The sequence below is a fragment of the Poecilia reticulata genome, linkage group LG3 (assembly GCF_000633615.1).
Source record: "Poecilia reticulata strain Guanapo linkage group LG3, Guppy_female_1.0+MT, whole genome shotgun sequence".
NCBI lineage: Eukaryota > Metazoa > Chordata > Actinopteri > Cyprinodontiformes > Poeciliidae > Poecilia > Poecilia reticulata.
The window spans coordinates 16,735,741-16,761,555 of NC_024333.1; the positions used below are offsets into that span (position 1 = coordinate 16,735,741).

General features: G+C 36.8%; 1 protein-coding gene across 4 annotated transcripts in view; it reads right to left on the reverse strand.

Moving 5' to 3' along the window:
* apba2b (amyloid beta (A4) precursor protein-binding, family A, member 2b) overlaps positions 1 to 20,674 on the reverse strand; it is a 47,738-nt gene extending 27,064 nt beyond the window's left edge. For 2 of the 4 annotated variants that reach the window (XM_008405207.2, XM_008405205.2), the window contains exon 1: positions 20,524 to 20,673. The gene's annotated coding sequence lies outside the window, so the exon portion shown is untranslated. Of the gene's footprint in view, positions 1 to 17,634; positions 17,673 to 20,523 lie in introns of all 4 variants that reach the window. The other 2 variants (XM_008405206.2, XM_008405208.2) reach the window with 2 other exon arrangements.
* Between the last annotated feature and the right edge of the window lie 5,141 nt (positions 20,675 to 25,815).

Consider the following 25,815-nt stretch of genomic DNA (forward strand, 5'->3'; position numbering starts at 1 on the left):
TATACTGCATATTCACTATACCTCCAAATGGCACCTACTAAGTTTACTGCATATTCACTATACCTCCAAATGGCACCTACTAAGCGATTAAAGAAGTAAAGGTGATGTAACAGTTGCCTAAAATCATGTCCGATTTTCTGTCTTGCCTTCACATAGGTTTAGATAAATACTATATAATGGCCAGTATAGAAATGACTGGAGCTTAGGTCAAATTTTATCATTTGAGAAAGCCAATTAACAAAAGATGTTCCTTTGAACGTGCTTAGTAAGAGCCTGGAGACACTGATGTTGCTATAACTAAATTAAGACGCTTCACCAGCCTGTAAGGACATCTTCCCACAGTCTTTGGCTAAGTATTTTTCTAGGTTCTGACACAAACACGTTTTTTTTTCCAACGAATGAACCAGGGTCAATATATTGCTTAAGATGCCCCAGAAAGAACATGATACAATATGAAAGACTGCCTGGCAACAGGCCTGACTTGCAGAGCTAAGTACAGCTATACAGCCCCAAAGGGAGATGGATACTAGGGCAATTTCGCAGGGTTTAATTGAAGCTGTCAGTAGGATTTGGTTACTAATGAGGAGGAATAAGTGAGAGTGAGTGAAATGCAGAAGAAAGGGTGGATTCTTAAAATATATAAAATAAGAAAACAATAAAAGCAACCTGAACATTACACAGCTACCTATTTAATGTCAGCAATTGAGAGGAAAGATATTTTGCTTAGAGTTTGATTGAAATGTAATGAATTATAAGCTCTTATTTCTTGAACATGTTTAACCTCTCATCCAAAATGCATCTCTAGTTTTGAACATGATTTGATGTGACAGGCTTATAAATTGTAGAATAATCTCAATAACAGGGGTATTAAAGTTGCTAAAGCAGGACACACAAGTCACTTTCCCTAAAGACAGAAATAAGAGAAGTCCAGTTACCTTTCAACTAAGAACTTAAGATCTTCATGTCCTAGATGACTGAGACTCTGCACCAGTGTAAAACTAAAAGAACGTTATGGGGATGATGCAAATTTGAAATCGGTTGGTTAGACAAATACATTTTTTTTTTTTTTTTTTATTAAATATTTCCTGGTGTACATCTGTGGGGAGGGATTTAAATTCCACTAATTCAAGTAAACGTCTACGTGTGGAATTACTTCAAAAGTATGGAAATCTATTTTGTTTTTTCCTTCTGTTTTCTCTTAACTTAAATAGATACAAAAAAATGTCAGAATGAAAAATGATTCTTTAGTGCAGTTGAGACTATGGCAAATCTCCACAGAGCAGAAAGGACAAAAAAAAAAAAACAGCAACCTTTATTGGTCTGCTACACTGGCCTGTCATTCCTCCTGAATTGTCACTTAAATTCTGAAAAGATGGAGGTGAGAATCGCTCCCTGGCTGACACAATACTGGACCTCATCCCTCAGTAAAAATCTTTCACTATTGTGTTTGTCACTGACATGTTTCTAAAAAAATATCCCTCTCCTCTGGCCTCTAATTCTCATTCTGTGTCAACTTTTAATCAACACATAACATTTGTTTTTGTAAGTGGTGCCCTGTATTTTAATTTTTTTTAAAAATCCAGTCAAATCAGACTGCTGAGCCAGTGGATTTCCCCTTAATGATCAGCAACGCTGAAGGACTGGTGGCTGCTGCATACATCGGCTAAATTACACCGTAATATCAACCCTATTCTCCGCATGTCAACCCCTGGCACATGAAGCATGTACTTCTACTCCCTCAAGCTTGTCTTCTGCTCTGACATATGCCTAAGAGAAACGCGGATAACAGTTATTGGATACGACGATAATCGCTGAATTTGGTGACAGCACCAAAAAGCGCGAGCCGCATTGGGCTGCAAAATTTCCCCTTATCCTCCTGGCAGACAGACGGGCCGAGCTGTAATGGCCTGGCTCCCTTAAAATAGCTTGATGGCAGACACATCAAATAACTTCTGGGTTTAGTCATGCTCAGGGAAAAACAGGTCGACACAGTGCAGTGCTTACTGATTAGATTCACACCCGGGCTTTTTGCGTGTGTGTGTGTGTGTGTGTGCGTGTGTGCGTGTGTGTGTGTGTGTGTGTGTGTGTGTGTGTGTGTGTGTGTGTGTGTGTGTGTGTGTGTGTGTATGGATTTCAAATCGACCATTCACTGAAATCAAGTTCTGAAAACAGTGAGTCAACGTAACAGTCAGAAAAATACCCCACAATAAATGTTAAAATTTTGTTTGCAGGGATTCTACTTGTGAGCATGCACATGCTGACTGGTGGAGGCAGACTGCTAAAAGCTTCGTGTGAGGTTTTGCTTTCTGTATCACTGGCCAGCTGACAGGATTATTCATTGAGACGATGCCTGTTCGGCCACACAGCGGAGCGGGCTCCACCCGAGACGGAACAAAAGAAAGCTTTGCTTTAATTATCTGACTGCTCTCACCGCGCCTGACATTTCGCTTATCTGAGAGTAATCAATCAGGTGTGTGTATTTGTGTCGCACATCTGTATGCCTGCGAGACCGCGACTTACTGAGCGTATAGAGTTTGTCGCGTCCGACTACCTGGGAATGATGTGTGTGTTGGTCTGCGCTCCACATCAATCCTCCCAAAGCAGGCAGTTTCAGCAAAGTGTCGCACCTCTCAGCATCTTTTATGCTTTACTGAACCCGAGGGAAACACACAGAGTCAGGCAGGAAGATTGAAATCTGCTCAGCTCAACTCCACTTACACACAAACACATAATACATGTCATTCAAGCAGCTCTGTATGCTACTGTGAATCCAGTCTTAAAAGTCAGGGTTATGTCTGTTCATGTGAATATTTTTACACTGAACAAAAATCTCTCTTTTTTTTTTTTTTTTTTTACTTTAGAAGTGTATTTAGAGAAAGACTCCACCCGTGAGTCTCTGACACAAACTATAAAGCTATGGTAATGAGGTTGGGGAATTTTCCTCAGATCTGGAAGCTTGGAGAAAACAAGGAGACAATAAATACAGCAGAAAGCCCCGTTTGATGGAGGAGGCAAGCCTGCTATGTAATAATGTATGATTCACAGCTATTTTAAGGCTGTGGATCACAAAACCTAGATTTCATCAGGGAAATCTTCTAGAGAATCCTCAGTAGAAACCATGTCAAGCTAGAACAACCTAAGTACTGGGGTTTAGTGAAAACCTATCAAGGTCTGTTTTGATATCCATTTTTGATGATTTCAGTCTATTGTATTTGATTATAAGATGAATAATTTCCAAGATAACTACAAAAACTAAATACATATATATCTAAATTATTGTTGGAATTGTTTCAAGTGCAAAGCCTAAAAAAAGTGCAGGAAATGTCACAAAAGTTCAACAAAGCTTAATCAATTACGTTTTCCACAATTACAAGAAACAGAGAAACTCATTGGGTAAACACAATCCCAAACCAGTAACTAGCACCCATTTTGCATAGAAATTAACTGAAGAACCATTAACTGATGTGAAAAACTCTTCTAAAATAAAGACTGATAAATTCTAACATCTGGATTATGATTCAGTTGATCAGCTTAATAACAAATCAGTTATTAGGGAAACAACCATGGTTTCATTGAATTGTTTTTCTTCTCAGGTAATATTCGGCTCAGAGCATTAATGAATCAAAGAAAAATGGTTGCTTTAGTCACTTGACTGTGTGTGTAAATACTCATTTGATTGCTGCCATCCAATACTAATTAGAAACAGCACGGACAGCGTCGGGTCGAATGGGGTCGATTTAACAGCAGCACAGATCCAAAGATGACATAAACCTGGATTATCAGTGTGTTCATTTTAATCCTCTTACATAACCATCACCAATGTTAGGTCACTAAACAGTCAACTATAGACAGAAAAGGGACTTGCCCAACCCTAAGTTTCACATGTTTATGTTTTACCTTCTGTGAGACAAATCCACTCCTTTGGATATACTTGACTGCTCCACAATGAAATTGTAGATTAAACATGCATGTTTTTTCAGAGAGCAATACGATAACAAATTTTACTGGATGATAAATTGTCCCAGAAGTTATCGCGATAAACAATAATATTGTTTATTTCAATAAATACCATTGTATTTTCAAGCAATGTAATGGCAAAGGCATAATAATGCAAGAACACATTCTCAGAGATGAATAAACTTTAAATTTGAATTAACATTTAACACTGAAATTGGAAGACATTTTAAATATCCAAAATAAACAACATAAGAAAACAAATAAATTAATTATGAGTCATTTATTTTCATGTCCTTCAAAAATAGGGCTAGTTAAGACCAAAACACCAAATTGAAGACTCTTATCATCCAGTTTTTGGTAGAAAGAGAAAAACGATAAATTATGCAACTGAAAATTAATGAACTTGTTTTAATTTATCATGTGATTAATTGATTTATTGTTTATTGTGACAGGCCTGAACATAATACTCATTTGAATTCACATAAAATGTAAGACACTCAAATGAATACACAGAGTTGCTAACTGAAAGCAAGTGAGATAAAGAGGACAAATAAATGCTCTAAAATTACAGAGCAGGTGACTAAATTTATTGTTCTGGATGACCAACCTATCTTAGTCATCTTTTGCAGCCACTGACCCACAGTATGTCCTTTGTCCTGTACACTGCATAGCCAACACAGGGCTCCTCAAGCTTCATGAAATGTCCAATACCTCCTGGAGGATAGGGGATCTTATGTCTCCACCATTCCCTGTAGTGCAAAAACGTTTTAGTTTCTAGGATCCACTCAGTCACTTAAAATGAAGTGAATATTTATGCAATCCCTCATTTTATGAAAATATATTTTCTAATTGCCATTATTTTTGTAAAAATCAGTTTTGATTTTGATATTAAAGTGTTTTAAGTTTTTGATCAAAACAGCTAAATTACGTAGATCATGATTGATTTATAAAAGCAATAACAATGTCCAAGTGGGTAGACACTTTTAATAGGCACTATAAATAGATTCCTCATTGATCAAAAACAAGCTGAGTTGCACGTCCAGTGGTTTAATAGAAGCAATTCTACAGACTATAAAATGTGGAAATTGACGCGATAGTAAACACTGAAAAGATTTCCCATCTGTTGAGATACCATTTAAAAATATAATGCAAGAAATACAAAAGAAAATCAACAAACAGCATAGTGGTTCAGAGCCTTAGTCGCTTTGCACCCATGCTTTAGTCAGGTGTGCACAAATAAGTTCTCTCATAACACCATGGAACAGAAACCGTGGACTGGGTGAGGTGTCAATCAAAACATGACATTATTTTAAACAATTGATATGGCTCAATAATGGTTAATAATACATCAAGAGTGGCGTCTATTTGCAGCAGTTTCGAGAATTTAATCAGAACCAAACCATGGCAGATTGAGTGACTGAAATTGCAAAAGCACGGATCCATTAAGCTAGTTTCCTGCTGAAATTCATTTTATACATCTCAATAGATCACAAATGTCTAACAGATACTACCAGTGACATTGAGCCCTAATAACGTGACGACAAAGGTGAGACTGTAGACGTGAGGTTTATAGGACCCTTTAAACATTACAGTGCTGCCTCTTTAATCACGTTGTGTTGTTGAAACCACCAGAAACATGAAGTAACACTGAAACAGATGATAAACGTCAGCTGACGATGATTGCAGTTGAAATGACTACAATAACAAAAACAAAAAACGTAATACGCTGCTGGTGTCAAGATGATACAAAGCCATAATTATTTCTTCCCATCTTGGAGAATACTGGAGCAGGCTGGATGAATATTCCTACAGAAGATTAATAAATGATGAGGGATGGCAGTGTTGAGTAGCTCAAAACAGTTTGAATTACTCAGATGTGCATGCATCTTCTTTTCTCAACCCTCTCTGCACAGTGTTTTCGGCAGTCTACCTCATGACGCTCCTCCATCTTCTTCATGAGCACACAGTCTGCTTGCAGCCTCCCTTTCATTATTCAATTCCTGACTTTCCCAGCTCATCTTGCAGCTGTCCTATTAGAAGAGGGTGGTGTGTATCCATTTTTATATGACATTATTGAATAAACTGGAAGATATGATACAGTAATGTTTTTTTTCTTTTTTCAATAAAAAATTCACACAGAAAATATACAAGCAAATCCATGTAGTGTAGAGTGTAGAGTTCCACTTATGCATTTAAAAATATAAAGCTATTAAAGGCACAAAGATGTAATAAAAGTCTAACTTGTCTTTGTATTTTTGTTGATGACTTTACAAGAACCAAAAGATGTAAGCTTATCAGATAAATATGTTGGAATAATTTTTACTTTGGGTTCAACTATTTGATTTGAGACAGAGTGTAACTCCAATTACGTCCCTAAATCGTAGTGGCCTCTGCTTTATTTGGCTAAGCAGAGACAATGACACCTGTCCATCTCTCTGCTGTTGATTGTGATGATGTAGGTTGCATTGCAGGTCCATGTATGATGAGGCTAATCGGTGGGACTGTGGACATCATAAGTCTGTCTGTCTGGTAATAAATGTTGGTGGAAGTAGCAGGTGTTCCAGCAGCTCTGAACAAAAAGTCATTAAGATTGTAATCATCCTAGTGGAACGTGTGGCGCAGACCAAATGGTTCTTAGAACAGTTTGACTGGAAATGATCCACGCAATGCTAATTATTAAAATCTGATATTACTTATTCTTTTCTTCTTCAAAAACTGCTTCTGTGTGTTTTATTGCAATTTTTCTGATATCCACACAAACTTTCACTCTAATTACATCTTTATACACGACTCTGTAGATTAACTATCACCAACGCATAGTTTCCACAATTTTCCTTGCATCATTTCCTCATCTCAGTTTGCTCCTGCAGCAGGTGCACAGCAGCCAAATTAAGGAGCTCTCAAGAGACCACTGTTAGTTTACCGAGTCTCACTTTAGAGGTAGATGTGTGAAGGAGATCTTCTCTTATGTCAAACCTAAACTGTGTATCCAATATAGGAGAAGTGGAATGCCTAATGTGCTTTGGTAAGTATATCTCCCACATGGATGACTATACCGGTACTATGCAATAACCTGCTGGGACACAGTAAAAAAGATCTGTGCAAGTAGGCAAGGCACCTCTACTGACTGTTCCAAATGAAAATCAAACTGAGGACATAGATACACATGAAGCCTAGATGTACTTAATGGAGAGATAAATCTAAAATGAATGAGGATAAATGTGATATTGGGCAGTCCTGCAGATTTTTACAGTAAACATCCCATTTTTTCAGCTTGAACGACATTAGTTTGGGTGTAGACTTCAGCATGATGTGTTTTGACAGATCTCAGTTAATTTGCAAAGAAAGCTATTATGGAAAGTCATTTGGCCCTGCAGGCGTTCATGTTCGTAGAGTACGCCGGATGCAAAATAATGCAGTCCCACAGATGCAAAAATGGTACAAAAGACTTAAGGCAGAAACATGTTTCCTTTGAGTCTCAATGTTTGCAGAAACATTTATATGCATCTTCGCGAAGGCATTACTGCACTGATTGCCTGTGATGAGACAATAAAACATCAAACAAGCTCTTTTGTATTAGAGTGCAGTTTCTATTGGAAGCCTCTCTTACATGTTTTCTCCATGTTTAGATAATGGCTTTCATTGGTTCACTGGAGACCCAAAGCATTTAAAAAATAACTTTGTATCTGATTCCAGACAGATGGCACTGACTGTTTCTTGTCCTTCTCTGTTTTTTTTTATTTGATACTTAGAGTTGTCATGGGGTGTGGTGGTGAGAATGAAAGCAGAAACCCAGGTAGGATGGTGATGATGATGATGATGATGATGATGATGATGATGATGATGATGATGATGATGATGATGATGATGATGATGAATTTAATGAAAATGCTCAAAACAGTCCAGATCAGGCGGCATGGCAGGAAAACTAGCACACAGCTAATACCAGTAGAAACTGAAAACAGATGACTGAATACGCGAGCTAAACCAACACAGGACTACGCAGTAGTAATGGGCTATCTGAAGAAGCCAGGCTTCAAGGCGTGTACCGAGTAAAAAGGGGGCGTGTCCCGAGTAAAAAGGGGGCGTGTCCCATGAAGCCCTGCTTCGAGGCTTGTGTTGGCTTCCTGAAAACCGCGTGACTGGCAACAAACGATGCCTCACATTGCATGGGTCCCGTGACTGCTTCATTTTGTGTGTCGATTTTCAAAATAAAAGCGCGATGAGCCGTGCTAGTTCATAGGTAGTTGTCCTTTTGGGCGCGCATAAGAGGAGAATATTTGTCTTCAGTGGCCAAAATAAAATTAACGTTGACCAACATATTTGATGTGTATTGATGATGGCACTCATCAAAATTTAATGTTTGTTACTGGTTTTCTCAATTGTAGATTATGTTTTTTTATGACTTTATATTTTTGTGATTTTATGATGTAAATCTCTTTGTACTGCATTGTTGCTGAAACGTGCTTCACAAATAAACTTGATTGATTGTCTGAAATGGAGCCAGCAAGAGGAAAATCTCTGACTTCTGGGAATTCTTTGAGATTATCGCTCACAATAAAATTCTTCTTAGATAACAATAATTAACCCTTCCAACTCCCAATTTCTCACCTTCTGGAAAGTTCCACTATTATTTGTAGTCTGGTTAGCAAAGATATATCACAGCAGAAACAGATTTAATGCTGTTGCAGAACTAAAATTCAACATGTAGCCAAATATAAGGGATCAGAGCCAATTAGAAATCCAAGAAAAAGCGAATGCTCCAACAGGCATTCCCAAGACACTAAAACATCAAATGTCTTTATTGTCAAATCCGTCTATGACATAAAAGAAACCCCAACACAACCACTGACCTTCAACATATACCAGGATTAGATTGGCTACAAATCATTTTAATAATTAAAACCTATGACAATTAAATATGGTTTCAAACATGAGTTTGATGAAAACTTTGTGACAATACTGCATTTAGTAATTTTTGGAAGTATGATCCAACTGAGTGACAAGGCTGTTACAGTTTCACCAGCAGATGTCACTAGTGAGTGATGAATGAAGCATCGAGTAACGAACCTTTTTGCAAAGCAAAAGGCTGGAAAGCTTCATGAGGCTTCATTTGCTCATCACTACTAGGCAGTTCGACTGTGAAGACAAATGACATACAACGGGGATCTGACAAGAGACAGAGACAACAGGTGGACTAAAATACACATGAGGGAAATCAAGGGAACGAGACACCTGGGAACAATCAAGGGCTGACAGGACAACACAGACTCGGGGAAACAGGACTAACCACAGAAAATCCCAAAATAACTATACAGAAAACACAGATCGTAACAAGTGCTTCTTCTATGTAGTTTGATTCTATAGGTCTAGCAGTGATCACATCTGTGCTCGATGAAGTTGAACTGAGCTTTCAGAAAAATTACATTTTGCTTTGATCTGATATTAAAAATTGCTTGATTATTTGAAAAAATTACATTTTACATAAGAAAGCTATTAAGGGGCAGATGCTTTTTCACAGCATAATACATGTAATTAAATTTGCTGAGTAAAACGAATAGCTATAAAGAGTTACCTTGGTGTTCATGTTTTGTTTTTTTTTTGTTTTTTTCATCAAGACGATGCCCCTCCTGCAATGGCAAGGCACCCCCCATAGGGGGCGCGCCCCACAGTTTTGGAACCTCTGGTGCAAGGTATCTGTCACAACAGGAAGCAAAGCTGTGCAGGTCAGGAGAAAGTCAGTGGGTCTAAAGAGAACTAAGAGAGGTAATGTTGCCCACAAAAAGCACAAAATACAAAATATACTTTTAAAAAGATTAGGATTTATGAAATAATAAGAGCCTGTAAATACATTTCCACTTGGATGCATTTCCTGTTTCAAACTACAGAGAACCAAAAGTTGATAAAAGTTGCATTGATAACACACAAAAGAAGATCTTTGGGGAGCTGATAAATACTTAATTCTTAGGATTTATTTATGTATTTATTTAGTTTTTTATTGTATGACACCTTTATTTTGTAAAGCTACTTTACATATTTCAGGGACTTTATTCCAGTGTATTTTTATTTATTCTCCTTCTAACATTTATATTGCCAGGAGCAAAAAAAAATGAGGTTAAAAACCTCTTTTTCACTCTGGTTAGAGTGAATCGAACAGAGAGACAGCGAACTTCAGAGTGTCTGACTGAGGGTGTAACAAGCAAGCTACAATTTATTTCACTCATAATAAGTCTTGGAAGGCTTCCTGCCTTAAAACATGACAGACGCTTTGCTTAGATTAACACCTGCTTCTGTGGGTACATTTTACTCTCATTTTCAGACAGTGTTCGTGCCGGTATAAAACGGTGCCATAAACATATTTCTGTCTCTACTGAGAGGGAAAAAAACATAACATAATCACTTTGGCAGTAACTAAAACGATAGTGTCCCATCTTCTTGCAGTTCTCTTTGGCTCCCAGTATGCAGCCCTGCGGCCTGCATGGGTCCCACAAGTCCAATTCATACTGCAGCACACTGCGGTATTCAAAGACGAAACACTCAGCAGATCTCTCTCACAACTAAGCCAAAGGTGAAGAAAAGAAGTCAGAGGCCTGAAACAAGTGAGTTTGTCCACTTCCTTAAATCCACAAATTTTCAATAGATTTTTTTATTTCACTGTATTCCAATTATGAATTGTAATTACATTAAATATATTACAAAATTCTAAACTATATGAAAAGATAATGTAAACACATACATGTCCTAAGGTTCAGCCAACTTCAGGACCTATTACAAGATTTTGTTAATTATTGCCCACATATATTAGAAGACAAGCACTTCAATCATGATTCAAGCATTTAACATTATAACCTTTTACTAAAATACAGGATTCAGTGTAGTGAATTCTCTGGACAGGAATTAAAGTGCAATGTTTATTTGGTTTCAAAACATCCTCAATCAGGACACACACATGAACATCAAGCACACATGGTAGAAACTGGTTGAGTTTTGCACCACAACAAGACACAGCAAGGAGCTTTTATTTGCAAAGACTATCAGCCCACTGTGTGGGTAAATTTAGCTCAAAAAGCAAACTGCAGTCAGATTAACATGCAGTTGAGTCTCCTATAGCAGGCCTTTGGAGACTCTTGACTCAGGGAATTGGATTGGTGTACTGTGCTCTCTGATGGGACCGCTTCCTAATTCTGTCACCACTGAAACTCCAGAGAGTGCTTTCAAGAATTTGGACTTACAGTCACATATTCTAATAACTGACCATAAAGGCTAATGCTAACATAAGTCTGTCTACATTAGTGGGGAAAAACATTTTGGATAACAGCCAGACAGGAAAGTCTCCTTCAACATAGTAGTTTAGTTTGAAGCTTAATCATTTTTTAAGTTCCAGTAATTAGAACATGCAACTCCAGTGTTTTAGTTCCACTTCTCATGTTTCTAGGGCTCCAATGGATGTTTCTGAGGTACTGACACTGAAAATTGTGATAATGATGATGGTGATTATGATTAACTTACGCTTTCCTGACATTTTTTTCTATACCCTCTAGTTAAATGTGAACAGGGCTACATAATTACTTAATTCATAGATATAACATATAAAGTTTGTGCATACAGTAGAGCACAATTATGTTGATTAAAACAATATGTAAAAGTTTTTTTTCTTGTCTTTTTTGTTGCAAATTTAAAGACTTCTGTTTAATAGCATGTTCACATATTTTTAAATATTCAACTCAGTCCAGCAAACCAGTGTGGGCTCTTTTTCCTCTAATTTGTCTCAGTTTTCACTTGTGTTGTGAAAGTCAAATGCAATATCGTATGAAGCCAAATAGATCTTTAATGAAAGCATGAAAACAAAAGGATGAATCAAAATAACGTAAAAATGCACACAAGGAAGCCAACTTCCACCTAGAATAACTCAAGTGTGAACATCCACTGTACATCTGGAGCCCATCCCCAGTAGGAAGTGCATCACACTAACCTTCATAGTCCATCATCATTTATGACTGCCAAAGGCTAACAGTGCTGTCTTCGCTATGAGGCCTTGGATAAGCTGTTCCCCGACTTTAACAAAACACTCAGGAAACATTTTTGCAAGGTTGCTCGCTGCCATGATGCCATGACCTCCTGTCCCAGACATCTAACCAGCACTCGTCTCTGAATTACACACTCAAGGCACCAAAAGATGGAACAAAAGATAAACTTAGAAAGATTTAAGCCGCAGCACAGATAAACAACATGCATCATCAATACAGCCCAGTAATAAAGTTCTGACCTGCAGCTTTTAGTGCTTGATGCTATTAAGCAGATGACACCGATGTCATTCTTGTTTTCCCAAAGAATAAGCTACAACATGAATTATGCACTTGCCATTATAAGGGATATAATAGTAAAAGCCTCAATTTGTAACTAAGTCTGTCGGATGTGGACTAATCAAGTCTGCATTTCTACATATAGGACAAAGTCATCGTCTTCAAATGCATATTAAATAAATTTGAAATCTGTTGTGAGCATTCTGTAGACCTGAACATTTAATTAGATAACTTTTTTTTTTTTTAGCTAAAAAAGGTTTCACCAGGGTTCATAATTTTAATTTTAAAAGTCCATACTTTCACAGTCTCAAATTTTAAAATCTTCTCTCAAATTGTTGTAACATTTTGGGTATATTGGGTACAAAATATTTACAAAATTGACTTTATTTAAATGAATGTTCCAAAAATCATGAAACAATACGATTATGACTTTTGAATCAGTATTGTGGTAAAAGCCAATTTTACTTTGTTTTTTGGTGCTTAGTTCACCTTAATTTAAGACATTAAGGCTCATTATATATGGACAGTAACTCAAAAGCTAAGACAATCACGAGTTCAATTAAGAGTTAAGTTCACTTTTCTAATGTTTTACTTAATGCAGTAACACCTGAATTTCCCTACTGTGAAGCAATAAGGAATATTTCTATTCTATTCTATTCTATTCTATTCTATTCTATTCTATTCTATTCTATTCTATTCTGTTCTATTCTATTCTATTCTATTCTATTCTATTCTATTCATCTAAATCATTTTTCATAATTTTTTTAAGACAGGACTTAAGTGTTTTAGACTGTGCTAGTGTATTACTTTTGTTTCAAATGACAGTATATTGTTACACTAATTGAAAAATGGCATCTCTAGAACCCATCAGTGTGTTACATTTGCTCTTTTGTAAACAAACAACATCCAAAGGAGAGGTGGTGTGTCAATTAGTTATTTAGGCTGACTGACTTCTCTTTAATGCAAAGCTCCCCAGTTAGAGACATTTCCCTAGCCACATCTCTCCTATGTGATCCCATAATAAAATACAATATAAATGCAGCACTTCTGATCAACAATAAAAAGTCAATATAGTACAGAACTATAGACGTAGTGGAAGCTCTTTGTTAGAGCTTTAAGCAGTTATGATTTAACTGAATATTCAAAGTAGCACTAGCTCTCCCACATAGTCAACAAGAAAAGGTGAGGCACACTTGTTTCCTCTGATCCACAAATTTGATGCGTCAAAAGTACAGAGCTACATCTATCTGAGTAATTAAAACCCATAAACCAATCATTTTCATGATAAAATATAATTCCTTTTACATTACAAAGCAGGATGCTGTTGGAGGTTCCCGTCTCCTCCCCATTATCTCGTGAAGCTACTCTTCCACTAGGCATAAAAAAAAAAAATCTGATTTTGTTATTCCAACTTTATCACCCAGATGATGAACAATTGTGAATGCCATCAATCAACAAGCATGCAAATAAAAAACACAACCTAGCTTGATTATTATGCTCGAATAATGACACCACTCTGCATGCTAGGGAAAAATATTTTCCTCTGCACCTTACAGCACATCATAGAGTTTCATGAAACGACTACAATCTGTCACTACAAAGACAAGAAATATAGCACCAAGCAGATATGAATTTATCTGCATGCTCCCACAGTGAGAGCAGCAGGTGAGGCTCCCCACATATCTAAATGCTAATGTCACGCTGCTTCTTAAACAAAAGCAGTAGTTACGGTGTTGGCCCGGAGAATGCATCTGAAGTGATGACATATTGTAAGTGACAGCATACTGAAAACAAGACGCTCATCTTCTGACTAAAACGACAAGAGTGAGGAAGGTAAAACTACAAATGTTGCACGAGTGCAAATACTAAAATAGAAGTCAAAGCTCTCAATAACTACAACTATTAGAAGTACAACACTTGATGTCCGTCTCCTTCAGCCACTTATGCTGCCATGTCGAGCAAAGATCTGAACGAGACCAATGCCAGCGTCAATAAGGTGACAAAAAAATTTGCAAAAAATAAACATCTAAATGGAAAATAAATGTCCTGCATTTGTTCATAGAGACAATACTGAATCATTAGAAAAACAATGTAGCATTCCTAGAAAATCTACAAGTGATTAATAGCCTGCATGAAATAAATAGTCAAGGTCAAAGCAAAAACATCCGTGTGGCTTGACAAATAACTAAGTAATTATAAGTAAATAGATGTACGGTAATAAGAAATGGCTCTAGGTAATAACAGATTCCCTGCAGTGTGCTTCTATGTCTTTGAAGAATCTATTTTTGGTATTTTTACTCTGGCCCAGTGCCTAGGAGCCTCTGTTTGAGGTTATATTTATGGTTTATATGCTTTACCTCATTGAACTCCATCACAATAGTTAGAGATCAATATCAGGGTTGGGCTCCTTTTAAAGCCAGTTCCACTCAGATAGAACCCTAAAGAAATGGGTGAACCACAGCACTAAACTATGTGTCCTATCTTAATGTTTTTCATTTATTTTGGGTATTAAACTCATCTGCTTGGGAGGGCATTCTCAATGTTTTTGATGGACCTGTGCTTACTTTAACAGACCCTCTCCTGATCAGAAGTGCTTCCACATACACAGATGTACTCTGAGGAGTCAGCAGGCACGGTTGAGATTTCATAGTTGAGTGTACTGATTTCATAAATTTTTTGACAAATTCCTTCATTTTCCACAATCCAAATGGATACTAGCAAGTTGAAGAGCTAGTTAGGGAGAGTAAAAGAGGACAGTGGTGGATTTTTAGACGTTTGCTGAACATCATAGGATAAGATTAGCTTCGGCCGATCGCCAATCTCCCAAAATTAAGAAAATCAGCGCTGCAGTCTGGCTGATGCGCATCCACCTGACCGGTGGCGTCAGCTCTCAGCCTTACCAGCTCAGTGCTACATACAAAACAGTAAGATGTGAACACCCTTTTCTCCATGTTGTGAAGTAGACCATAGTATGCTGGGGCCATAACGTTAAACTTTAACTGTAATTTCAGTTTGTCAGAGTAAGTAAGATAATAAGCTGAGAGTCTTTAGATGTTAACAAAAAAAAACAACAAAAGATTAAAAGAGAAGAGTTCTCACAACTTTATTATAACAACTGCTTAACAAAAAGAAAATATAAACATTATGCAACAATATAGCACAGATGATAACTTATCTCTAAGTTATAAAGACCAATTGGCAGTGAAAGCAGACAGCTAGCATTCGGATGGATCCAGTTAATAAAAAAGACTGTTTCCAAGCTTCTCTTTTTGCTTCCTGTTTCTCCCTCTCTGTGTGCTGCCTCAGAGCCATTATTTAGTGCCACCCATGATTAATGCAGCTATGAATGGGTTTCTCTTTCAGAAAGCACTGCAGGAGAACGGGTTCCTTTCCTTTTCTTTCTTTCCTCGTCCTTTCTCAGCCATTTAGCTTTGCTCCCAATCTGACCTGATTTAACCACAAAGTGTGAAACTGGTTTGGACTCATTTGAGTGTCAAGACCAGTGAAACTCTGTGCACATGTTTACCTTATCTTTTTAAGAATGTTTATGCTATCCTAATACATATATAATCAATTTAAGTCAGCTTTGTTAAAACAAAAAGAAAATCACAAATATCATCCAAAATACAATTTAAGGAAAGGCACAACCCAACCAAAGTGAAAAACCTTTATATATTTTCCACGTCTTTATATATTTTTCAAATAATTTCTGAAAAACAGTGTAGTGCATTCTCTTTCAGTCTATAAATGTAATTGATCAGAGGTGAAAAATATTTAAGGTCATAGTGAAGGTGAATTGAAACAAGAACCCAATGAAAATCCCTGCAACTCTGTAAGCTTTGAAGACCTTAGATGCATCTTTCCTTTGGTCTTCACACTTGAAAGAGCAAAGCGTCATACCGAACACTCAGGAAAGCCTAAACAACACTTGACTCCCTGCATGAGCCTTTTCAAACCTCAACTAGTGACTGCTTCAAAATCTGTTTTATGAGGCTGTGAATCACTGATGGACTTAAAAATATAAAGGAAAATAAGATAAAAAGAAGTGTCTTAGAGGCTCTTAAATTTGGATGTAATGGGGGTGGGTGGTCTCTTGGTTTTGTTGCTTTTTCTCTGCAGCCATACTGGAGAGGAATGGCATTCCAGTATTACACCAGTGATCTAGAAACAGCCTCCAAAGACAATTAAAGCTGACCGTGACTCTATTGGATAATCTGAAATTGCCTCAGGTAACCAAAGTTAGTGGCATCAATTAACTCACTCAGTCTCTGGTTACCTAGCAACAGCTTGTTGAGTAATATGAACAGCAAAAGTCTCATGTTGCTCCCAAAATACTCGGGCATACTTCACTCCTCAGTGGTCTGTGCCTGAGGTGGGCTCAGTGTGGGCTCACAAGTGATGTCTGCTATTCAATGGTCAATTTTTGTGACTGTGCACCCAGTTACGCACCGACTCGAGCAGGAAACTGCTCAGCAGTTCACATCAAACTGTTTTGTTTTACACCAAACCAATAAAGTTGAGAGTTGTTGAAAATTTTGCAAAGTAAACGTTAAGAGTCACAGCAGACATTCACAAGGACTATGACTGCCACTCTCTGTGCAGCACTGACTGTTGCGCAGTGACTTGGTGATGAAGAAACAGGTCTAGGCGGCTAACGACCTCATCAAACTTCCTTGTATCCTTTCGCATAATGCGGAAAATGAAGAAATGTCGACAAGTGGTATGCTCCACTATGAAATCACAATCATCTGTGGACAGTGTGTGTGGAGTCTGCACAGTTCACAGAATGCAGACTCTATGTGTCAGTAAGTGTGGCCAGTTTGGCCACCCTGCCACATAACTGCTTAAAAATAAAAGATAAGGGACTGGAGCGAAAGAACAAAATTAGTAGAAAAGCTCAAGATTGAATTGTGGATAAGAGAAAATGTCATCTCACCCCTTTTGTTAGTATTTTAAAGGTATATTGACTGATATGAAAATCTAGATATTGTGAGACATTTCTCAGCCATATTGCACTGTGTCAAGTAGGCAATCTAGGACAGCCTTGTTGAAAAACTGAAAATACTGTTGTGACTAAAACAATCTCAAAGGTGAACAAAATGGCTGAGCCCAGATTTCTCAGGATATTTATGTTTGATTTTAGGAATATTGTAGATAATTGTAAAACACTAGCATCTTATAGCAATGGATATTTAATTACCATTGCTATAAGAGTTTCTTTTATTATTACTCAGACATCTATTATGCTATGATCAAAAGATACAAATGGGACCGAAAACGGAAAAGTTTTCTCGTGGTCGTTCCTTTGTTACACACCACAATAACAGTACCACTCCCTACAAGATGATTTTCTGTACTAGCAGATCTGACTCACCTGATGCTGTAATCAAGGGAAGCAGCAACAACATCCACCTGTGTGATAAAAATCCTTATTTCAACTTAAACTGAAGAAAACTGAAGCTTAAACAGAGAAGCCAGCAAAGTTGTGCTGTCAAAAAACAGAGAAATTAAGCTCTCACCTCTGGTCGATGCTGTTTTCGACATCATTCCAAATAGACCGCCATGTATTCCTCAATATTTCAGTCTGATTTACAGTGAGCTTATTATCTGATTGTACTAGCTTACAGATCAATCAAAAGCCAAAATCTAATTCAAGCCCTGACCAGTCTTACTGCACAAAACATTTCCAATATATGTTACAAAGTAGAAGATGTTAAGATAAGAAATACTGTAACTTGTAAAAACTTTTATAAGTCACAGTTCTGAAACTAGGTTATCTAAACCGAGAAATTCAAAAGGCGACGAATCACAGATTCTCAAATACTAAAGAAACAAAAACTGATGATCTGGTCATTTTTGTGTAGCAGGACTGGAGGCTGTCCCCTATTTCTGGCCCATCAACAGAATTGGTGTAGTATCCTACAGCTGCAGTATGAGTAAGACCCCAGGAGGCTGCAGACTGAGTGTCAGTCTCACACTGCAGGTGTGGAACGAAGTGCTCTGTAACAAAGCACTGATATAGAAACCTCACTTCTAAAAATATTGTGTTTGCATATGTAGAAGTTTCTGTCAAAGCCCCCAAGCCGGATTTAAAAGTTGGACATTGTAATTCTTTTTTGTCACATTTTTCATGCTTTTGTTTTTCTGAATATTTTCAAACATGTTTCACTTCACTTCAGTTTTCTAGTTTTGTTTTTAGTTGTTTTTTTTTTTCTTTTTTTAGAGCGAATTGCTGACCATTTCTTATTGGCAGATTAATAAAAACCTATCCTAGCTTGAGGACTGCTGAAATACTTTCACGATCCCTGTTCAGAAAAAAGAACAAAACAAGCATAAAAAAAAAAAAACCCGTGGAAGTCAAACATGCTCCAAATACCAATGGTACAGGAAATTTGGTGTGTATCTCTTCATTTCCAAGAGACAAGGAAGGATTTTATTTTGACTGTTCAATGATTTATCAATAAAACATCATCAACAACCTTTTTTATTTCTTTTGTCTCTATTTATTTTACAACAAAGATCTGTTTGAACCTAAATCTGTGTTGATTTTAAGGGAAGTTCAGTGTCACAACAAAAATATGTGTAATGAAACTGGAAAACCCAGCTTTGTTAATAACCGGGTGTAATAATTACAGGCAAAATAATATAGTGACATGGAGACAGAAGCTCCCCTTTGCATGCAGCCTTTGCAGCACCTCTGCCAACGCTAAACTAACTAGCTTTAGACACTGGTATATCAGAAAATCCTATAAATGTCACAAAATTGCCATGGAACTTATTGTAGCATTATGCTGTATAGTGTAAATTATGTGGCCGTCTACAAATTTTGTCTGGTTTTGCTTTTTGGTTACTGTTGCTTCAAAACCTGGAGATCTTGAAGAAATTGTTAGATCTATGTATTCTGTTTTTTTTTTTATTTTATTTTTATTTTCTACCAGAAAAAATTCTAAAGATATATGTCTGCCCATCTGTTTGTGACCTTAAAAAACTTAAGCTTAAGGACATTTGAACTATGCAGCATGACAATAGTCAAAGTAAGAGCAAATCCACCTTTCAATGACAGAACAAGGAGCATTACTATTTAGGAATTCCCTCTACAAAGTCATGATGACCAAACAAGTGGTTCCTGTTAAACCTCAAATGTCTCTAAGTGAAAACTATTTTTGTTAAAAAGAAGTAGAAAAAAATCCCTCCAAAACAATGTAATAGATGCCAGTTATCAGAAACGCTCAATGGCATTTACATTAATTAATATTTGAGCACTGTACATAGTAATTAGGTCAGGATTAATACTGAAACTGCTCTAAAGAAAAAACCAGCTAAACAAACTGCACCTTGTTACCATGTGACAGACCAAGGGAGGCTATTCAAGTGGACTAAATGCGATGGTACTAAACTGGCACGAAAATGCATTCTGCATGACTGGATGAAGACAGATGTACTATATAACACAAAGCATGCCCTGTCCCCTGCTCCCTGAGAACAAAGAGCATCCAGACACTACGCATATCAGCAACTGTCCTTGCCTCTGGCTGGGACCAAAGGATATACAAATCCAACATCAAACAGGGGTCATGCTTTTTTTTTTTTTTTTTACAAAGGATTTAGATCTTAACACCCTGAAACATCCACATGTTTATCTCAAGATAAGGAGATCTACAGTCAGGTTCCTCGTTCTTTCAACTTCACCAAATATAGCCTAGTTATAGTGTGTCATTTAAAAGACTTGGGAAGAAATGTGCAATAGCCTTTTAGAGATTTGGAAGAAAATAGGCAGAAACAACAGTAGGACATAATAAGGCGTTTCAACAAAATGAGCTGGCACACTTTAAACTGGAAGGGACGTCGACTACCAGCACCACTTTAAAATGAATGAAGTTGCTATGACACGTAAAATATCTAAAAGGCCCATTTGCAACACAGCCTAAATACAATCGATTACTTTAGGCGTAGACTGGACTGCGCATTAATGAATCACCGGAAAATGTAACGGTAGGTGAGAACAGGACTTCCACGCGACATATTTCAACTGAGTTTGCCCATTAAAATGTAGGTAGGCTTCGGGAAGCAAGAAGCCTTTTCCTTTCGAGCTCAGCAGCCCTGTTGTTAATAACACTGATGCTGAGGACAAACCCACACAGGCAGAGCGATCAGCATCCTCCTGCTTTCCACTCCCCTCAAGATACCAATAAAAAAAAGCGACTACAGCATATATAGATACATACTGTGTTATTTGTAGAATTATATAAAAAAGGAACCTTACCTGGAGAAAGTCATATGTTTGTAAGTCCTTTCCTTGTCAGCCTGAGAGACGGAGCTGGCAGGCAGCGCATCTCTGTTTCACCGACAGTCAGCGTACGGAGCACAGCCGCTGATCACGGAGCCCCGGAACGAGCATAACACGAGGCGAGCCCACTGCAGTTGTCTGGTTGGTGAAAACAGCCCTGCGCGTGAGCCCCTTACCTCACCCCACGGCACGAGACGTTACGAGACGCTTGGACAAAGATTAACGAAGAATATTCACTGTAGTCATCCCAGTAAACAAAGCAAACGTTTAAAATACCGGTTAAATAACACTGAGCCTCAATGGAAAACTTCTGCATGGGGCCTTTAACTTAATGCTTTTGTCCTAAAAAAAAATGGTGTGAGCTGGGGGGATATTATGTAGCCTATCTTATAAATTCGACGTTTTGAGCTTTATGTGAGTATGTTATACCCTCATCAAAAACATCCCCGGAGTGTTGCTTTCATTTTTTCATGTACGTTTGAGAAATACTTTTCCTGTGGCAGCCATTTGGGGGTGCCTAAACGCTTACTCAGACAACGTGCTGCCCATTTCCACAAAGCTCCTCCTTGGTGCTGCTGTTTCCAGCTGAGCTTCCCCCTCACAGAGCGCCCATACCCTGCGCCTTCCCCACTGAGCTCCACCAGAATAGCTGCAGAAGTTATGAGCAAACACCTGGTGGAACTGCGCGTCTGTCTGTCGTCAGCCCAACACTCCAAAGAAAGGTTGTAAATAGCATAATGTAGGAAAATTGTTGTGAGGAGGTGTTAAGTGTTAGAAAGAGAGAAGCTTCTTAAAGAGACAGAGGCCAATTTCAAGGTGCCAAACTTTTTTCAAGTTATGTTGAATGTAACCTAACTTGATTGAAGGTAACTTAATCGTCCTATAAAATGTCACTATGAGACTTGAAAATACATAATACCTGTCTTTGATTTTTTTTTTCTGACTATTTTAAGGTTTGGTTTTCGGAAAGCACATATGTTGTTGCAAATAAGCAAGTAAAAAAGAAAACAAATCTGACAGTTCAACATTTGTCAGTTTGGTATTTTAGATACAGGCCAACACTGCCACCTTGTGGTAGAAATACAAGTAGCAATCAATTTCAATGATTTCGTCTCCTGTTTTTGACTTATTATGATTCTTTGCATTAAGATTTAATACACTATTAAGTGACCTCTTATTTCTAAGGTATTAAACTATTCTAACAAATTATTTACAAACAATAACTATGGAAATTGTTTTGGTTTGTATTTTATTTGACTTTTGTGTTTAATTTTCTCATAATTTTTTGGCTGTTTAATATTGCCATTAAGGTTTTGCCATATTTTAATTTCTTTGTTTTTAATTTCTTGTTTATTTTATGTGTTGTCTTTTCTGGGCATCTTGGCTTAGACTCTTAAGCGACTTTTTTCTGTTTTGCTTTGTAGCTCCTTTTGTGTTTTAGTTTGGCTCCTGCTATACTTATTTTATTTTAGCATCTTTTCCCCTCTGCTCTCTGCACTGCACTCAACTTTGTAGCATTCCAATGATTATGTTTATCTTTTCTGCTTGTCACCAATCACAACTCTTCAGAAATTAAGCACTCTTGTTTGTTTGTTCCATATTGTCTTCTGATAATAATTTTTATTATTAAAACCATTATTATTAAAACTATTTTATCACAATTCTTCTATCTGTCCCTTTCTACACCACAGATCATGACAAGTCTCGGCTGTTTTGTATCTTTAGAAATTTTATTTAAAATTGGAAAAACATTTAAAACCCTTTTATAAGTTAACTAATAGAATTTTTTTATTAAACACAATTAAGTGAAATAAATATGAGTCAGACTGGAATAAATTTGATAGGTTATCAGCTTGTATAGCTTTCCCTCCACCTGAATCATGTATGAATTAATACAAAATGAAATATTTTGTAATATGCCGTCATTGTGACTAAAGATGGCAACATAAATTAGCACTGGAGACCTCATCTGTACTCCAACTATGTGCAAGTTCTTTCAGTAAAAGTTATATGATTACACTCAATTGATTTGTGTAATCCCTCTACAATATCTTAATACTTTAATTAACTTTCCTACCTTTTTAAAACGGCTTCACTTTTAACAATAACACACAGCAGACCTCTAGCAAAAACAATATGATTCTCAGGCAACATATGCAAAAAGTGAAATTTAAGTTTTTACTTAAATTGAATACACTTGTACATGTAGTAGTTTGTGTATCTGCGATTTTTCGTAAGTGTGGTTTACTTTCCTTGTATATTAGACATTCTCTAATACATATACTTTTACAATTATTGCTTCTTTACATGTGGTCCCGTTTGTCTATCTTGGTCTGTCTATGTTAAAATGTGTGCCATTTTTGTGGGCAGTAAAATCATCAGATGAGATTGCAGATGTATGTATTTTAAAACTGGCATCAAATCTAGTAACAGTACTTAAGGAAGAAAAATATGGAATAAAAAAGCAGAATATGCAGATTCATTTAATGTATTAGAATATTATTGAACGCTTTATGTATTACAATAACTTAATTCACTGACAGCTAATAAAACATTTAAGACGTATTTATTTCAGAAATTTGGGTTTAATAAAAATTATGTACAATATCTGCTTTGAAGTTGGTATTTTTAAAAGATACATCTATGTATATTCTTGCAAATAAACTTTATTGTAAAGCATGTTCAAATATAATAATAATAATAATAATAATAATAATAATAATAATAATAATAATAATAATAATAATAATAATAATAATAATAAAAGTTTTAAACAAGCTTTAACAAAGCAATGTTTCTAACTCCCTATTAGTGCTGCACTCTTTATATATTTCCAAAATTTCATCAGTATTACTGTGTGCTTCTCACCTGATCACTTCAGCAGCCCATACGCCTCCATTTCCTCTCTTCGCAGCATCAGAGTTTCCTCTGGCATGGTAGTATTTGTTACTGTTAATACAGTTGGCCTTTCTCATGTGCAAATAGGTTCGACCCATATCATACGATCCTTATCAGGGGAAAATACCAAACATTGTGTGGTAATTACAATAATAGAGATATTCGGAGATAACTTTAACTGTATAGCTACGACGTATTTGAAGCGTAAAAAGAACAACACTTCTAACCTTGAACAGCTTCAATAGGAAATCTGTACCACTGAGCTTCAGTTCCAATGATGGAGATCAAAACAATTCCTGCCAAAAGCAGCTTCATGGCTATTGATGCTGTGAGAGAGAGAGAGAGAAAAATTACAAATATTGGTATCTCCATACACTGCTTGAGATTTATCTCTAAATTAAAATCTAAACTTACTTCACAGATGCAGCTGATCGCACACTAAAACCTTAACCTTAGAATGTCCTGCAAGTGAGAACGATCGTTGTCTTTTATATTGTTTCATAACAAGGTGTGTATCTGTGTTTATCTCAAAAGCTGGACTGAGACGTGAGAAGTTAAGTAAACATGAGGAAATCTTCCAGTTGGGTAGTGTGGTTATTGCACAAACCCAGTAAACAAGAATAAATGTAAGTTGTTGCAAAAGCCTTTCTTTCATAATTTCAGTTATTCTATGAATTTAACTGCAAATAAAAGACATGAAAAAACTTATTGTTGATATTTTATATGCCAAAAGTTTTTTTTTTTCTTGGTTTGCAGATGTTTTCTCAGTTTGAAGCTGATCCATTTGAAAGAAAATGCCGACCCCCAAGCTTTAAAATAATCCAAAACCACAAACACTACTGTGGTCAAAGTCAAGTTATAAAAAACAAGCCTCTATTTCCAATTGTTGGTCACAATGGGCTAAAAGCTAAATGTGCTTTAATATGTCCTGAAATCAGCTGACACAAATGTTTACATTCCATTAATATGATAACTTGAGATTGTCAACTGATCCATCATGTCTAATTGATTTGTGTTTGTATTCAGTGTTAACTGATTTAACAAACAAAAATATATTAGGACACTATAGATGTGGCCAGTGAGCTTTTAAGATAGTTGTTCTGTTTGCAATGGCTGAAATTCACATCAGTTTGCATAAAGATTGACCCGAAAACTCTTGACTGTTCACAAGAAACTTAACACCACCATCTCAAGCGTCAAACGGCTTTAAAAACAAGAAATCCAAAAACAAATATTTCAGTATTCAAAGTGAAAAGTCATTTTTCTTTTGTGACACTGAGTAAAATAAGTTTCCAGATTTTATTTTTGAAGTGCAAACTTCTTGGCAATGGAAAAGCAACGCCTGACCTACTACAAACAAGAGAAAAAAAAGAAGAATAAAAAGATTCTGTGTATTCATTAAGCAAGCTGTTTTGTTTCCTATGTTTGTACAGCTTGCTTTGTGCTTTAAGCCAAGCATACGGAACAAGTGATCACAGTCAAGGACACATCTCACTGAAAACATTTGGACAGAACAGAATCCACAAAGTTCACAAATCTACAGAGTCAAAGACGCCTGTCAGTGGGCTGCAGGACCGAACTCTACAGGAGGTCATTTGTCCCCACAGCCGTCAGAACATATAACTATAATGACCTGGCTGATTGTTTGTACTGTTTGTTGTTTATTGCAAACAACATGGTATAAATTGTGTCGTTTTGGATTTTCATTTGCAAGGCCAGGAAGACATTATTGACAGAAAATGTGTTGTGCATGCAATATATTAACATTTTGTGATAAAGCTGCAATTCGTAGACCTATTTAAATGTATACTAGCCTCAGCAAATTATAGAATATTACTGGGATATGCATACTTTTATTTGCAAAAAAAACAAAAAACGACTTGCTTTTATTGTAGGCTCACCCTTTTTATTTATTTTTTTTTTTACCACTGCTCATGCTTTTATTTAAATGGCAAAATATACCTGTTGATGTAAAAAAAATATATATACATATATTTATATCCAAATCTACTTCTTCTTGCCTTCTGGCATTTTAATATTCATTAGCTTCTATTATTGGACAGTAAGAGCTCCGTCCTTGACACCAAGATGAACGCAGCTGATTTATGAGCAACACTAGAGATCGCCAGAGAGCCACGTTCCACGCGTGGCCCCGGGCGAACGTGAATCGTGAGTAAATGCTCCTTATCGGCTGTGTGGGGCTATTGGCTGAAATGGCATCATGATGATAATGAAAGCGCACCGGCTGCTTGCAACAATGACTCCGATGAAACCGTAAAACGGGCTCGGCACGTGAGCAACAGAATACGTCTGAAGCACGACTTGGGCAGGTTGTGCGTAAAAGGCATCCTTTTCACAAATCCCCACACG